Here is a 15,979-nt window from a genome sequence, read left to right on the forward strand (position 1 = left end):
ATGACTATGATTATCAAAACAAATGGTTTTATATTATACTGAGAAGCTATCTTATTACAAGTTGTTTGATATGGAATAAAGTGTAATAATTTCTTTAAGTAAATCTAAGGCGTGGATTAATTTTGAAACTCTGCCAGTCAACATGACGAAAGGCCAGGGTACCTGTCATTTTCTTCTTATTCTCATGCATTTTGTCAGGGAATGATAACATTATTCAGCAATTTATCTAGGTCACCCTTAACTTCATTTATTCTGCACTTGATATAACAGAGTTCAATGACAATCTTATGGTTCAATGTGAGTTCAATTTCTCTTGAAAATTGTGAATTAATTTTCATTTATTCAGACTTTGCTTTTCCCGTCGAGAGGCACGTTTAATAAAGAGTTTCAACTATAGTGCAACTATCATGACTATGGTTATTTTCCCCATCATTTTAATTATCAGAAAAAAAACGTTGTTGTGATTGACTGTTGATAATTGTTATCATGGTATTTACAATGGTAACCATACTTGTAAAGTTACGATTATTGTAAGTCTTCATGAAATGGACCCTGATGTAGGTCGAATGTTGTCATGTTTAGAAAACAGTTTGTGACTTCAAAAGGTGATCATAATATTTCCAACAAATCAATAGTCGAATAAATCGCCGAAATTTGATTCTTAAAAGCTACACTTCTATAGTGTCCTTTCTCCATTACTGATGTGAAATTGATTTGTCCTCACAATGAATCACACAATATGCAGTCTCATAAACGGCAAAACTGTGGTGTTAACCGGTGTACATATAGAGCACCACACCAGTTATTTTACACCGGTGTTAAAATGTTGGTGTTAGTTTTACACCTATAAGTGTTATTACAACACCTTTGGTTGTTACATTTACACTCTTTAGTGTTATGTTCAATCTCTAGAGTGTAATTTTAACACCTCAGGGTGTGGTCCTCTATTAACACCAATTGGTGTCAGCTTTAACACCACAGTTTTTACAGTGTATAACCTCCATTCTCCATTTATTTATACACTTTCTTTCTCTGATAAAGCATGGCACACGTTCGTCGGCTGTAAGAATGTCTTTTCAATTTACTCTTATCTAGATTAATATCTCATGGCATGGCCATTGATTAGCTTATCCCAAATTACAACATGCTGTTCCACGACGCACGCCTCAAATCAACACCATTTGATTAATTTGTCGAAACGTGTTGCTAATTCAACCACACCTGAAGAAAAAAAAAGAGTCAATAACTGATACGATGAAAAAAGAGAAAATGTAAGCTATTTCATTCCATGCCAGTTCGAATGAATAGTTTACAGGAAGTTCAAATTCTGTTTGAAACTACAAGTAATGCGCGAGAGAATCTCGTGACTTAAATTCACCTTCATGTCTAATGATCTCTATCAAATCCCCCCCCTGAAAAAATAGAAAAGGTCATTACTTAATGCATAAATATGCATAAATAAAAAAGAACCCCCCCCCCAAAAAAAAAAAAAACCGACAGCACCAACAACCATATTCGGCTACAATCACAACCTTCCTTTTTTACTCTTCATTTATATTTCATATTGAATCTAGTTTTATTAGTTTAAAAAGGACTGTCATATATTTTATTCATTTTCACCTCTGATATTTGCATGTTTGCCAAACAAAATATATTTCCCGGTACCACTCGAACAAACAATTTTTTTTTTTTTGGGGGGGGGGTGATTGCCAAAAGAAATATGAAATAAAATGCACTGGCATTTAATTGACACTGTAGACAGTTTCTGCCTTTTTCATTCGAAACAATATAATTTAATAGACTCTTTTGGTAGTCAAAATATTCCCATTAACCGAATTCTGTTATTACGTTGTTTGGTTCTTCGTGAATCATTCTCACCACAGCTGCATGTTTTTTACAATTTATAGGAGAAAAATATCAATTCAGTGATAGAAAATGATGTTAATGATTTGAGAGATAGGAGATAGGGCCTAAGTGTTCGAATGGTATCAGTCCATCGTTTCATATTGTAAAGGTTTATAAAGAATAAATCCACTGATTAAACAAAAATCATGGTTTTAAAAAGCGTATGTGATAAATCAAATCAGTTTCGTGTATCGAGGACTTCTCACAACAGAAACACCCATAGTCATCTATTACTTGGCCAAACCGGTTATAGTATAGAGTATAATATTGCAGTGTCAGGTAAGCATAAAATTGTATATGTATGCATGTATATTTGGTATTTTTTTTCTACACAGTTTTTTAGCATCTACAAATTATATATCCATCCCTTTTACCAAATTTGTTATATGTATTCTGAAGAGCGCGTCATTGCCTAGAGTGTAGCGCCCTCATACAAATCATATTCTCGATCCCCTCGGATATTTTACGGTACTCAGTTAATTTGTGACAGATTCATATCAACATAATGGATGATTACATGATGAGTAATGTAGGGTTTATATATATATATATATGATTTCTTCGCAATATTGTAAGAAAAGGACACTATATACATATATTTGAAAACCTGTCAAATCCTTACAAAATAGTAATTATGCTATACAGACACATTGTTCATCCTCCTCAAGGGTTTAAAATACTCCCTTTGATATAAAAATTGTAATTTGTTAATGACGGGTGATAGTGTCCTTTTCTTACAATATTGCGAAGAAATAATTTATAATTAACGGTGGGGTGAACGAGGCACATATGATTTCTGCTTCCCTCCAAAGGACCTGGGGCCGATTGCACGAAAGGGTCTTTGCAAGGACCGTCTTTCGTGTCGCCCATCATTTATGATGCGCCATGTGAAACGCATTTTAAATAAATCATCTGCAAACATATTTCATTCGTCCGTTAAAATAAACAAAATATTTGTTTATAAAATGATGTGATATATCATGACATTGTATAAAATTTGATTTAAAAGCAAGCTAACGAATCTTATTCTTTATCATAAATTTCAGAAACACCCCGCTTACAGCGTATCATAAAAGATGGGCGACACGAGAGACGGTCCTTGGAAAGACCCTTTCGTGCAATCGGCCCCATTGTGCATTGTAGTTCGTCATCTTGATACCGTACCTCTGTCTCTCTGTAATGTAGACCTAAATACAAAGTAAGCCCTGTGAACTGGGTTACCGAGACTTGACCAATAATAGATACAATTCAAAATGAACGTCGCATTGCCGAATTGGAGGAATTTTAAAAGATCCGAAGGACCACCAAAAAGGTATTGATAATGTTCTCAAACTATAAACGGAGTTTGAGAAACAGTAATAAGTAATATTTTCCTTAAAATTACACAAATGTACATGTACATAAAAATTGAATCTCATTCATCACATTTGATTTATTATCACTGTATTTATTAATAGCATTGTAGGTATGAATAAGCATGCAAGGTGAATCGTCTTAAGATGTAGCTTTATGAACGCAAGATTCATTGAAGTTAAAACCTACCAAGGGACAAAACATCAAGGTGATGACGAATGAACAGTGCTTTGGTGATTCTCTCTACAATGTTATTGGTCTGCTTTTGTCAACAAATTTGAGGTCAGTTGTACATAATGTGTCTCGAGGAAAGCAGTAGCGTAACAAGCGGAAGGGAGGGGGGTGCCCCCCCCCCTTGGCGGATTTTACCGGGAAAATAAAAACAAAAACGGGATATAGAGAAAAGGGTTGAAGAAAGAAAAGGAAAGGAGAAGGAAAGGGAAAAGGGAAAGTGGAAAAATTGAAAAGAAAACTAAAAAAAAAAAACATTAAAAAAATTGAAAACGAAAGGAAAGCGGGAGATGAACGAAAAGAAAAGAACACGTGAGAAAGAACAAGTGCGCAATAGGCCTACTAATACATTAGCATGATTAGTAAGAGGGAATTAAATTAAAAGATGACAAAATGGCAAACAAAAGCGGGAAATTAAGGTAGAATGGAATTAGCCAAATGCTAAAGTGGAAAACGAAGAAAAGGGACAAGAAAAAAAAACTTATAAACTTAACACGACCGGGCTGCCGAGGATTGAAAATAAACAGCGGGAAGAAAGATGGACTGCCTACAACATTGTGTTTCCTTGGTTTATACATGGAGCTAATAGCTCTATGGTTTATATAAGCCTGCTAAATTTTATGCATGAGGGTCGCAATCAGGACAGAAAAGTCCTTTGCCAAAGGCTTGAAATATCGTCTTGTTATACGTTATTTGTCCCTACCTAGGTAAAGCTTTACGCTGGCAAGAGTTACCATTAAAAAGTCTCTTAATGTTTACTTTGGCTAAATCTCCAAAGCTACCGGGGGCTCTGCTCCAGACCCCATAGTAGGGGTTTTTCATCAATAACCTTCAACGGGCTCTTTAACGCCCCCCCCCCCCCTTGTATAGACCCTTCCTACATCGCAGGCGTACATGGGGTGGGGGAAGTCTTGGTTCAACACCCAAGGGGAAATACAAAAATATATAGGAGGCAAAGTAATGAAATGTATGGAAAACAATGAAATTATTTGCTGAATATATAGGAAAAATCTATAGAATTTAATTTCAAAAGGTATTTTTTCGGGCTCGCTTTGCTCGCAGGCCACTTTTTACAAATTTTCCAGCACAGCTATGTAGTGCCCCCTCAAAACACTTGGTTCATTACGCAACTGCGTTGAATAAATGTGTTGTGTAAATGCTATATATTCTCGCGATTTGAGTAAAAATAGCTGCAATCTGTAAGGTTTATGGCTAAGGTAATGGCATTGATATCAAGAGGTCCCGGAGGCTCCTCCCCCGACCCCACCCGCATAGCACTGGCGTAAAGATGGAAGGGTTGGGCCATGGCCCCAAAAAGTTCTACAACCAAGAACAAAAAAGAAAAGGAGAAATGAAAAGCAAGGGAAAATGTAAGATATGATGTTATTTACTGAATATAATGTCAAAAATATCTCAAAGTTAGATTCTCGTGAAAAGATGATTTTTGTCACTCGCTTCGCTCGCTCGGGACTTATATTAAGCAACTTTTGGGCACATGCGCCATATACTGTGCCCCCCCCTTTTTTTTACTCTTTATGCTATTGCCGCATATATAGAGTTTCGCGCACAATCATAGAAAATCCTATTCACAGTGGCGTGCAGCCCCCCCCCCCCCAAAAAAAATGGATAAAATGAATAAACAAATAAGAGAGAGAGAGAGAGAAAAGAAAAGGAAAAATAGAAGGTTGAAATATGATTTTATTTTCTGGATATCATGTCAAAACCTGTCATAAAATCTTATTTTTGCAATAAAAATGTCGAAATGTTTGCTCGCTCGCAACTTTTTTAAATACATTCTGCTAAATCTGGCCCCCTCAAGATTTTTGCCTCATTACGCCATTGCCATATCATATCATTACATTATCATACCATGATATGACAGGGAAATTTTTGGCTTGCCCCCCTGGCCACCGACCTCTGTTACTCCCCTGGAGGAAAGTATTGTGTTAATGATGACTGGCTTTGCTTCTTTGGAACGCAAAGGAATTACATGCACTACCTTTTACTTTTTTCTAACCTTAAAAATATTCAACCGATCATTCCTACTGGCATCACAAAAGGAATCCAAAGTTTATCGATTTTCTGTCTTTCTCTCAAAATCTTCCAGAATGATAGTTAAGTGTCCCTTGTTCATCCTTTACACTTCATTTTCTTGACTGCGTGCCCAGTAAGACGGTAGGAGCGTGTGGCAGCAGCAGGCATACGCCCACATGAGTAATTACTACCTCCTGCTATACCTACTGTTACATTTGACGAAACACTGCTGGATTCTAAAGATTTCTCATTTACCTCTTTCACATAACGGTAGCCCCCAAACTAATATGAACTATTACCCAGGATATTAACTCTTATTGTTGATGATTTACCAAAACAGCGGTCATCAACAAATACAGTTAGTTGAATTGCCCACACCTCATTGTAATATGTAAACAAAATTTGTTACCCGTGAGTGCTTTGATAAAATGATTTTACGTGAATGTGCGAATGCGCACTCTCAAAGGGTAAACTAATGAATCATATTTCGTTAATTCACTTTTAACACGTTTTAAACAAATGTCTAGCAATATGAATAGGTTTATTATGCAAATGTAATGTAATTTTATTGTTTAAAACAAACAGCAACGCAAGAGAGTAAAGCATGAAATATAGAAGGACGTGGCTGTGTTACATCGGATTCCCAGGCATCGAACTCAGAGAGTTTGTTTCTTCCCAATTTCCTTTCCATCTATCAGTGCGATCACAATGCTCTCCTCGCGTGGGCCTAGTGTTGACATTCGTTTTGCGAGCCCAAGTTCATATTTCGAACTTGTAGTATTATATTCTAGGGAAAGAGAGTGCGAGGTAGTTCAGCGTCAATATTTAATGATATCTCCATAAATCGGAGCAGTCAAATGAGAAGAACAACAAACATCGTGCTCAGACCTATTAGAAAACCAAGCAAATAGCAATGTGATTCTATTGATGCGAAATTGATAAAATGATGCTCGAAAAATTGTAAAGGTGACGAAAAGACCAGCCTTTGGGCTTTCGTGTAACAGGATTCGTGTAATCTCATTTACTTTTGTCATTATAGTGGAACTGTCGCCAGCATCAAATCATTTTTTCAGGAAAGGAACCCGGAACAATACATTACGCTCATATCTGCATTGGATACGTGCATGTACTAACGAGCTGAGCTGCGTGAGTCAGAGAATCAACATGATCAAATTTTGCTTCAAAAGGTGAAGTACTTTGGAATCATTAGTACGATGTATCTCGATTTATGATTGGACAGTGAGCTCAGTGTTTTACTAATGTTATGGATTGAAGGTCAGTCTAATAAAGTGCATGGCATATGTTGTTTATCATGTTTATACTGGTGGGTTCGCACGTGTGTATGTATCGAAGTGGGCGCATATAGTTTCACTGGAGTACCAGAATTGCTTGAAGACATCCCCAAAGGCCACTGAACCAATCGGATGTCGTGCGCTTAGACTTCTGTGACGATCGCGTCTATCAAAACGTGTGGAATATAGTGTACTTGATGCTTAATTGTATCAAATTGATTGTTGATCTTTAATTGGTTCTGCTTGATTCAGCAGGTGCCTGGAAAATCCTAAACTCACCCTTTACAGGATAGGATTATTATTAGTCATTGCATTATTATGATACATTCTTTAATCTCATAATGAACGTGTTTATCGGTTATCAAGCCTGATGTGTCGATGTGAACAGACACACACTGACAGATTCTCTAAAAGCTCAAACTTTGTTTCAATTTAACTTCATCATCAGGACCAGTGGCTGTGTTGCTATGGATAATTGAAATGAACGCGGTGATTGCGTGATCAGAATTAAATAAAACACACTTTCCGCTCAATTTGAATTCAGTCATTGTCTCTTAGCAACCATTTTGAGCCTTATTAAACAATTTATCATTTATGATTGGGAATGGTATACACAGTTTGACAGATTGGATAATGTGACAATTGGAGTACATGACGTTTGATAATTTTATTTTGTGCATGATTTCCGTGAATGACATGACATGTGTGGCAATATCTGAGTAACAATCCTAGATTCTCAATACATATCCTGCTCTTCATATCCATATAGAGGTGTTCGTTATGTCCTTCCGCAAACCGAATAAAAGTGGTTTTTGTCAGTTTGCACTTATAACCTTAAAAAAAATTGGTATCTTTATATAGAATGCTCTCTGGTAGTAATCTACGATCCCGAAATTCCTCCCAAAGTTATATTTCTGAATCTTTTGGTGCTTGTGGATGCATATAAATTGAAAGAATCTTTCCCTCTTAAGGAAGACAGTCAGTATCGTTTGATACTTGGGCAGAACAAGCGTCAGTTCGATCGCTTTGCTGAATGATGTCGCTCTTACATGTTTATCATCAAAGGGAGCAGCTATATGAATAGGCCTGTTTAATACTCTCTGATCTTTATAGCGGGGAAATTAAATGAGATCGGAAAAAAGCAAGCATCCGTAGATATCGAGCATCCCTTTTCATTTTTTTTTAGAAGAACTCGCTAGGAGGGACCTACACTTATGCCTTTGTCCATGGGCTGAAGCCCCGGGATTTATCGACGCCTTCCCGTCAATGGTTCTTTTGAGTACTCTTTCGACATCAATCTAATACATTGTTGGACCCGTTGATTTTTCTCGCCTTCGCCTTTTGAAATTGTTGGAATTCGTATTTACCTGACACGGATTTACTCGAGTAAACTTTGGATGTATTCAACTCATCAGTTTCCTTGATATACTAAACGGAAAGGAATCATTTTACGGGTGAGTAGAATATAATTCATAATTCATCATTATTTGCGAAATATTGATCACTATTCTGGAAGCATTTAATTAGTTTCCGCTTGTCTTGATCCTTTATTTGTAATTTCATTGTCTTCACAGGTTTAAGAGTTAGCTCTTCTTGAAGGGTGACATGAAATAGGTTTTATTTCATGGGGTGGGTGTGAATCATGAATAATTCTCATAACCCGCAGAAAACTTGACAAGAAGATATAATATTATTGGGGTTTGGTGCGTTTTGGGAGCAAAATTTTGAGCCAATGTGCATCAGTGACGGACAAATCTAAGTATTTTGAAAATGAGATGAGAGAGAGAGAGAGAGAGAGGGGGGGGGATAAGGGATGAAGAGTGTGAAAGAGAAAGTGAGTGATAGGGGGAGGTGGGCAATATAATATGAGAATCCTCAATATCCATTCCGGCCTGGTCCCTCCCCCCCCCCTCTCTCTCTCTCTCTCTCTTTTCAGTTTCCATTCTCATCGTTCATCTGCTTGCTTTTCTCCTCCACTAACCTTCATCTATGTATTTTTCTTTATGGATCTTTTCTCTTCAGTGCTGTCTTCGTTTCACTACTCTTGCTTTACTCTTTCTATCAGGTTTACCGTTGGCTTACACATATTAGTTCTTTTTACCTCGTCCCTCGTAGCAGGGATGTTTCAAAATATAAAACGTTGTATCATATATCTGTATATTCAACAAATGTCACTTTTGGGAGGTCGTACGATATTTCTCAGTTTTGTTTACCCCTAAAACTAGATTTTGTTTACGATACCAAGGTTTATGGTGTATCTGTAACTATTCGCGAAAACATCGTCGTGCACTTTAAAACACAAGTTGAACGTTGTATCAGCTAATTTCTACTCGTGCATCTGTGACGTACCAGATATATACTTCCCAAGACAAGAATCTTGAAATCAAATATATAAAAAAAATTGTTTCTAAAAATGACTCAGGGGGTTGTGCTGTAAGTACTGATGGGAAGAGCGATTGAAGTAAATCCCCGGATGTGTTGAATGTGAAAGAATTCGTTTTTCATTATCAGGAACTCTGCCCTGCTACTGCAAGGTTCCCAAAATGTTTTTTATATACCTTGAGTTGAGATGCATAAATCGTGTTCTCACGTTTCGATTTTTGAGAAGAGTCGTAGGTAGAAGATTATTGTTGCAAAACTTTAAAGTCCCTGGTTAAAGTTCATACTATGTATTACAATATTATTCAATGACAATTTAAATTTAAATACTCGGGAAAGATTAAACATTAATTTTATTGATGCAAATGACCCCCTCCCCTTGAAAAGGGAGTCTGCACGACTTAAGTGACGTATTGGCGTGTGGGTCTGAGATTCCCACTTCTAACTTCATTTAGATACCTATCAATTCCATCCCTAAACATAGGCAATGATGACCTCATCCTAATACGAGACAAAATTAGAGGAACATCCAGAAAGGTAATCATGATGTAGGGGCGTTGAAAGTGGGATAATTAGGATGAAACAGATAGATTATGATCGTTGTTGCCATGATGTCATTAGAGGAGCAATGTCCAATTCATCGCGATGTTCTATTATTGGATCTGCGGTACATCATAGAAACAAAATATGTCAGAAGCTATATCAAGATATCAATCTTCAACTATCAATAGAATGCACATTTTTATAACACGTATCTTAGAGTAAAGAATCTTTCGTAAAACGAATCTTGACACACTGAATTCGTTCTGTAAACTACTGCAAAGTTACATTGCTTATGGTTGAAATTAGGCCTCCATGTTTGAAACTGGGTAATTATTTCTCTTCTTTGTATTAGGTGGAGGGGGGGGGTATTTTTCGGAAGCAGTACGGGGCTAAAATAAGAACTGGTTTAGTGAATCTGTCATGGGTTGGTCGTATTGTTGTACTCACCTCTTCATGTGTTTTTTTTCTCTTCAATCTAAATTTTTTCCTCATTATTATATCCAGCTACCCCTCCCCACCTATCTACGCCAAAGTGATCGTACTTAGCTGTATCTTCCAGAACTAACTTGTTTACCCTTGAGAAGCTAGCGGGCAAGGTTCATAGCAGTGTCACTGTATTTTTACAGATTTCGAATTAAATTTAGTGTGCTTCCCTATCTCAACCGGGTCTGTTTCCTGTCAATTTTCAAATTGGTATATTTACACATCCAAAAGACGTGTTATAATTCCTACAATAATTGATGCACTGAGATCACGCATGTTTAAATTTCTTGATTCTTCGTTTTGGCATAAATATATTTCAGTGGCTCATCCTATTCTGATGTCTCTTTGTATTTATTTGAGAAGAAGTGAGTAGGAGTCAAAGGGAATTTATTTGTCGCCTCCGCGGACTAGTATTCAATCGTTCGTCATGGTGAATGCATATTATAGTAGTCATCAAAATACTGTCAAATAAAATGAATAAGGAGAACATAAAAGATAGACAGCGACTAGACAGAAGGAAGAATATGAAAGAGATGAGATTAAGGAGAAAAGATTTTTAAAATCTCTCAATAAAATGGGTACATAGTATTTACTATCAATGTATATCACCGTTGCAATCGTAACCTATTTTTATATAGATCGTATATTTTCATTCAAGCCTTTTTTAGGGTGTGCTACCACCCAAAACTTTTCAGGAAAGTTGAATTTCTTCAAAAGATTATTGTACAGTTTATTTTTAAAAAGAAATTAAAGAAATCTCCTTCAACATGTTCAATATCCGACCTATCTGACTTTTTACATTCAACATCTTTTACAAAATGAATCTATTTCTTTTTTTTTTGGTTAGGGTTTGTTACTTTTGCTCGCTTTCATCTGATAAAGCAAAACAAGAAATAGTCAAATTCATTTAAAAAATAAGTCCCTTATCTTTCATGTAAATATCTCTCGTTCCGTTTATACCTTTGTTACGATACTGCAACAAATAACAATCAGAAATTGATGTATAAAGTTTAATTTCCTTTTTTTTATTACAGGAAATAATTATACATAAATAAAACAAATAATGATCTTACATAAATCTCTTGAAGTGTCCGATGTAAAATCCCGAAGTGATGATGCTATATCCAAGTAATAATCCAAATGATAAAATCCCAGTTGACTGGTGAAAATTCACAATGATGGCGATGATGAAACTGATGTTGAAGTCCGATGAATAATAAGAGTCACTGCAACGAGTTGAAATGTCCGTGAAGACGATGTTGATGATGATTAACAGTCAATTTCAGCAATCCATGGGTTGAAGCGTGTTCATTGAACAGGTTGATGATGTTGATGATCTCGATGAGAACTGATAATTTCTCAAAATAACTGCAAACAGTTCATTGATGCATAAACTGCTCTGATCTGATCTGGTGAAGTGATCTCATATGATGTGATGTGATCTCCTGCTCTCATATGATGTGATGGTGTGATCATCAAGCGATCTAATATGATGTGATGATGTGATTGAAAAATCTGCAGCTTTATATCAAATTTCAATCTAATCTAGAAGCTTCTAAAAAATGTCACCACCATAGAAGGTTCTAGCACCTTCTTCCAAAAGAAAATTCTCCTATAATGGAGCAGTCAAAAATCCAGAAGACTCTTGAATGACCTTATTGAAATCAAGAGTGTCAATAACATAGCTAAGCCTATTGTTCCTAATCTCTATTCAGAAATAACAATACAACTCCTTGGCTTTTAAATAGGCAAGGCCTGCATAATAAAAAGACATTCTTGAATGTTCTTTACAATTCTTGGATTTCCTTAAAGGGAAATAACTAATAGATGAATGTAATTGCTTTTACAATTCTTCTAAAATTATTCTTATATGTAACACCTCCCCCACCGGAGAAAAGAAAGCTTTACCGTAGTAAAGGTTTCTTTAAGATTACTTTTTTCTTTTAACTGTTCAAAGTCATCTTGATAAATCATTTACAGTTATCGTGTACAAAGATATAGTACTTAACGAACATGTTAAAATAAATGAACATCAAAAATGTTTTCTTCAAGTGACACACTTGGTCAAAATCATGAATAATTTCACTTTCTATACTCTTGATAGAGCATCAGCAATTACATTATTCTTTCCCTTTATGTGTACAATTTTCAAAGGGAATGGTTGGAGCATTAGGCTCCATCTGTACAGTCTTTGATTCTTTGTTTTGAATTTCTCCAAAAACACAAGAGGATTGTGATCTGTATAGACTGTAATCTCTCCATTGGTTAGATACACCTCAAACTGCTGAAGGGCTAGTACGAGACTCAGGGCCTCTTTTTCAATAGTTGAGTATTTCTTTTGAAACCGATTGAGTTTCTTAGAGAAGTAGCACACTGGTTTTTCGATGCCTTCTTCATCTTCTTGGAGCAATACTGCTCCTACTCCAACATCACATGCATCAATTGCTACTTTGAATGGCTTTGTGAAGTTTGGAGCTACCAAAATAGGCTCATTCACCAAAATGGCCTTTAATTTCTCAAATGATCTTTGACATTCGTCAGACCAAACATACTTCACTTTTGCCTTCAGCAGGTTTGTCAGAGGACTAACCACAGTACTGTAATTTGGAACAAATTTCCTGTAGAAGCCACTCATACCTAAGAATCTGAGCAATTCTTTCTTAGTTGTGGGAATTGGGAAGTCTAAGATAGCTTGTATCTTGGCTTCTCTTGGTAGCACTTGCCCTTGACCAACCACATGACCAAGATATGTGACCTTTGCCTTGGCAAATTCACTTTTCATCAGATTCACTACTAGATTGGCTTTGTCCAGCCTTTCAAACAGTGCTCGCAAATGATTCAGATGATCATTCCAAGTATCACTGTATACTAGGATGTCGTCTATGTATACGACACAATTGTCAAGTCCGGCAATCACTTGATTTGTCAACCTTTGGAAGGTGGCTGGTGCATTTTTCATTCCAAAAGGCATGACTTTGCATTGAAACAAGCCTTCAGGTGTAACAAAGGCTGATATCTCTTTGGCTCGGTCAGTCAGTGGCACTTGCCAATATCCTTTAAGCAAGTCTATCTTTGTGATATAGGCAGAATTTCCAACCCTATCAATACAATCTTCTAACCTAGGAATTGGATACGAGTCAGTCTTAGTTACTGCATTTACCTTTCGGTAATCAATGCAAAATCTCTGAGAGCCGTCTGGCTTTGGAACCATTACAATGGGGGAACTCCAACTACTCTGACTCGGTTCAATTATGTCATTATCTAACATAAACTGTATTTCCTTATTCACCATTTCCAACTTGCTTGGATTGAGCCTATAAGGATTCTGTTTGATAGGTCTTACATCACCTACGTCTACATCATGTACAGTTAAAGGTGTACGACCTGGTTTGTCTTTACATACATTCTCATATTCTCTTAACAGGCCAGATATATCATTTCTTTGATCTTCAGGCAGGTGTTTTAATGCCTCATCCATATTTCCTAACATCTCTGAGTTAGACAACTTTACACCACATGGTTCATTCTTAGATACATCTGTATAAGACAATTCATTATCTGTCTTTCCATAACATTCTTCTTCATGTACATCTACATGTTTTTCTTCTTCTTTGACCTGTGTTGTACCTATTGGCTGACTAGCCTCTCGCTCAAAGTATTCTTTCAACATGTTTACATGACAAACTCTTTGAGACTTTCTTCGATCAGGGGTACTGATCACATAGTTGACATCATTCAATTTCTTTTTGACTATGTAGGGACCACTAAACCTAGCTTTCAAGGGCTCACCTTGCAAAGGCAACAACACTAATACTTTGTCTCCAGGCTTGAAACTTCGCTCTTTTGCATTTTTGTCAGCATGAGCTTTCATTTTTCCCTGCGACTCTTTCAAGTGTTCCTTAGCCACATCACAAGCTTTTGAGAGCCTTTCTCTAAACTTTGACACATAGTCTAGAAGGTTTACATCATCATCCTGAACCATAAACCTCTCTTTGATAAGCTTTAGAGGACCCCTAACCTCATGACCATAGACCAATTCAAATGGACTGAAACCTGTGGACTCATTCGGGGAATCCCTGGTTGCAAACAGTAGGAATGAGATCCCTTTATCCCAGTCATCGGGATAGTCTTCACAATAAGCCCTAATCATGGTCTTCAAAGTCTGATGATAGCGTTCTAACGCTCCTTGGGACTGTGGGTGATAAGCAGAGGATTTGATCTGCTTTATTCCCAACTCCTTCATAACTTGCTGAAATATTCCTGACATGAAATTTGACCCTTGATCAGATTGAATTTCCTTCGGCAGACCGTACCTAGTGAAAAACTGCACTAACGCCTGCACCACTGTCTTTGCAGTGATACTTCTCAAAGGTATCGCCTCTGGAAACCGTGTAGACAAGTCCATAATCGTCAGGAGAAATCTGTGACCCGACCTCGTTCTGGGTAAGGGTCCGACACAATCAACAAGAACCCTAGTAAAAGGTTCATCAAATGCAGGAATGGGTATCAATGGAGCAGGCTTGATAGAAGGCTGTGCCTTACCAATAATCTGACATGTGTGACATGTCTTACAGAAATGCACAACATCTTTGTGCATCTTAGGCCAATAGAAATGCCTCATAATTCTATCTTCTGTCTTCCGAATACCGACATGACCTGCCATAGGTAACTCATGAGCCATTTTCAGAATATCTGTGCGGTAACAAGGAGGAACTACAACCTGGTGAATTATACACCAATCTTCATCAGCTGGTCTCCGGGGAGGTCTCCATTTCCTCATCAAAATGTCATCTTTGACATAAAAACACTCAGGAACCTTATCAGCCTCAGCCTCAGAACATGCTTTTTGTGACAAGCTTTTTAATTCTGGGTCTGCCTGTTGTGCCTGTACAAGGGAGGATTTACTAAACAAACTATCATTGTTAGCAACAGAGCCTTCAACACTATCCCCATTCAAATCCTTGAAAAAGGTTTCAGCTAACCAGACATCAGTACTCTCCTCTACATCAGCAGATTCCGCATCATCCTTTTCAGCTCTACGAGTCTGAGACCTAGTAACAACACAATCCGGGAAAATCCCTGGAAAATCTTCCTGCAACAATTCAGTTTCAGCTACCTCAACGGGCTTCTCCGAAACCACTGGAGACGCAACAACTCTATCTCCAGCCAAGTCGTTACCTAACAAGAAATCAACACCTTCCATGGGTAATTCTGGAACGACACCAACAGTCACAGGACCACTAACTAGGTCACACTTTAAGTCGACCTTATGCAAAGGAACCGACATGAAATTTGGGCCAATACCTTGAACTAAGACGTTGGCATTCTCTGAACTCTCCGGAGGAAGAGCCGAATCACCTGGCACCATCAGGGACTGTGCAGCCCCTGTATCCCTAAGGATCACCACTGACCTACCAGCAGCACCAGTCGAACAAGGGGATACTTCACCATCATGCAAAAAACTTCTAAAAGTTTCATCAACCTGTTTGACTTTATCAGCAAATACAAGAGAAACACTCTCAACATCTTGATTGGGCTCTGATGGAACAAACTCCATCGAGGGAACACTTGTTTGCTTGACAAAACCCATGTCTTTCTTAGTTTTGGTTGGCATTCCAACCAATTTCCAACATGATTCTTTCAAATGTCCCGATTTATTACAATGAGTACAAATTTTGGAACTACGACTCTCAGACCTTTTGGTTGATTCTGTGCCCCCACTAGCCTGATTCTTGTTAGCGTCTTTATCCTTGCTTGCA

Source organism: Lytechinus variegatus, chromosome 5 (genome assembly GCF_018143015.1).
Source record: "Lytechinus variegatus isolate NC3 chromosome 5, Lvar_3.0, whole genome shotgun sequence".
NCBI lineage: Eukaryota > Metazoa > Echinodermata > Echinoidea > Temnopleuroida > Toxopneustidae > Lytechinus > Lytechinus variegatus.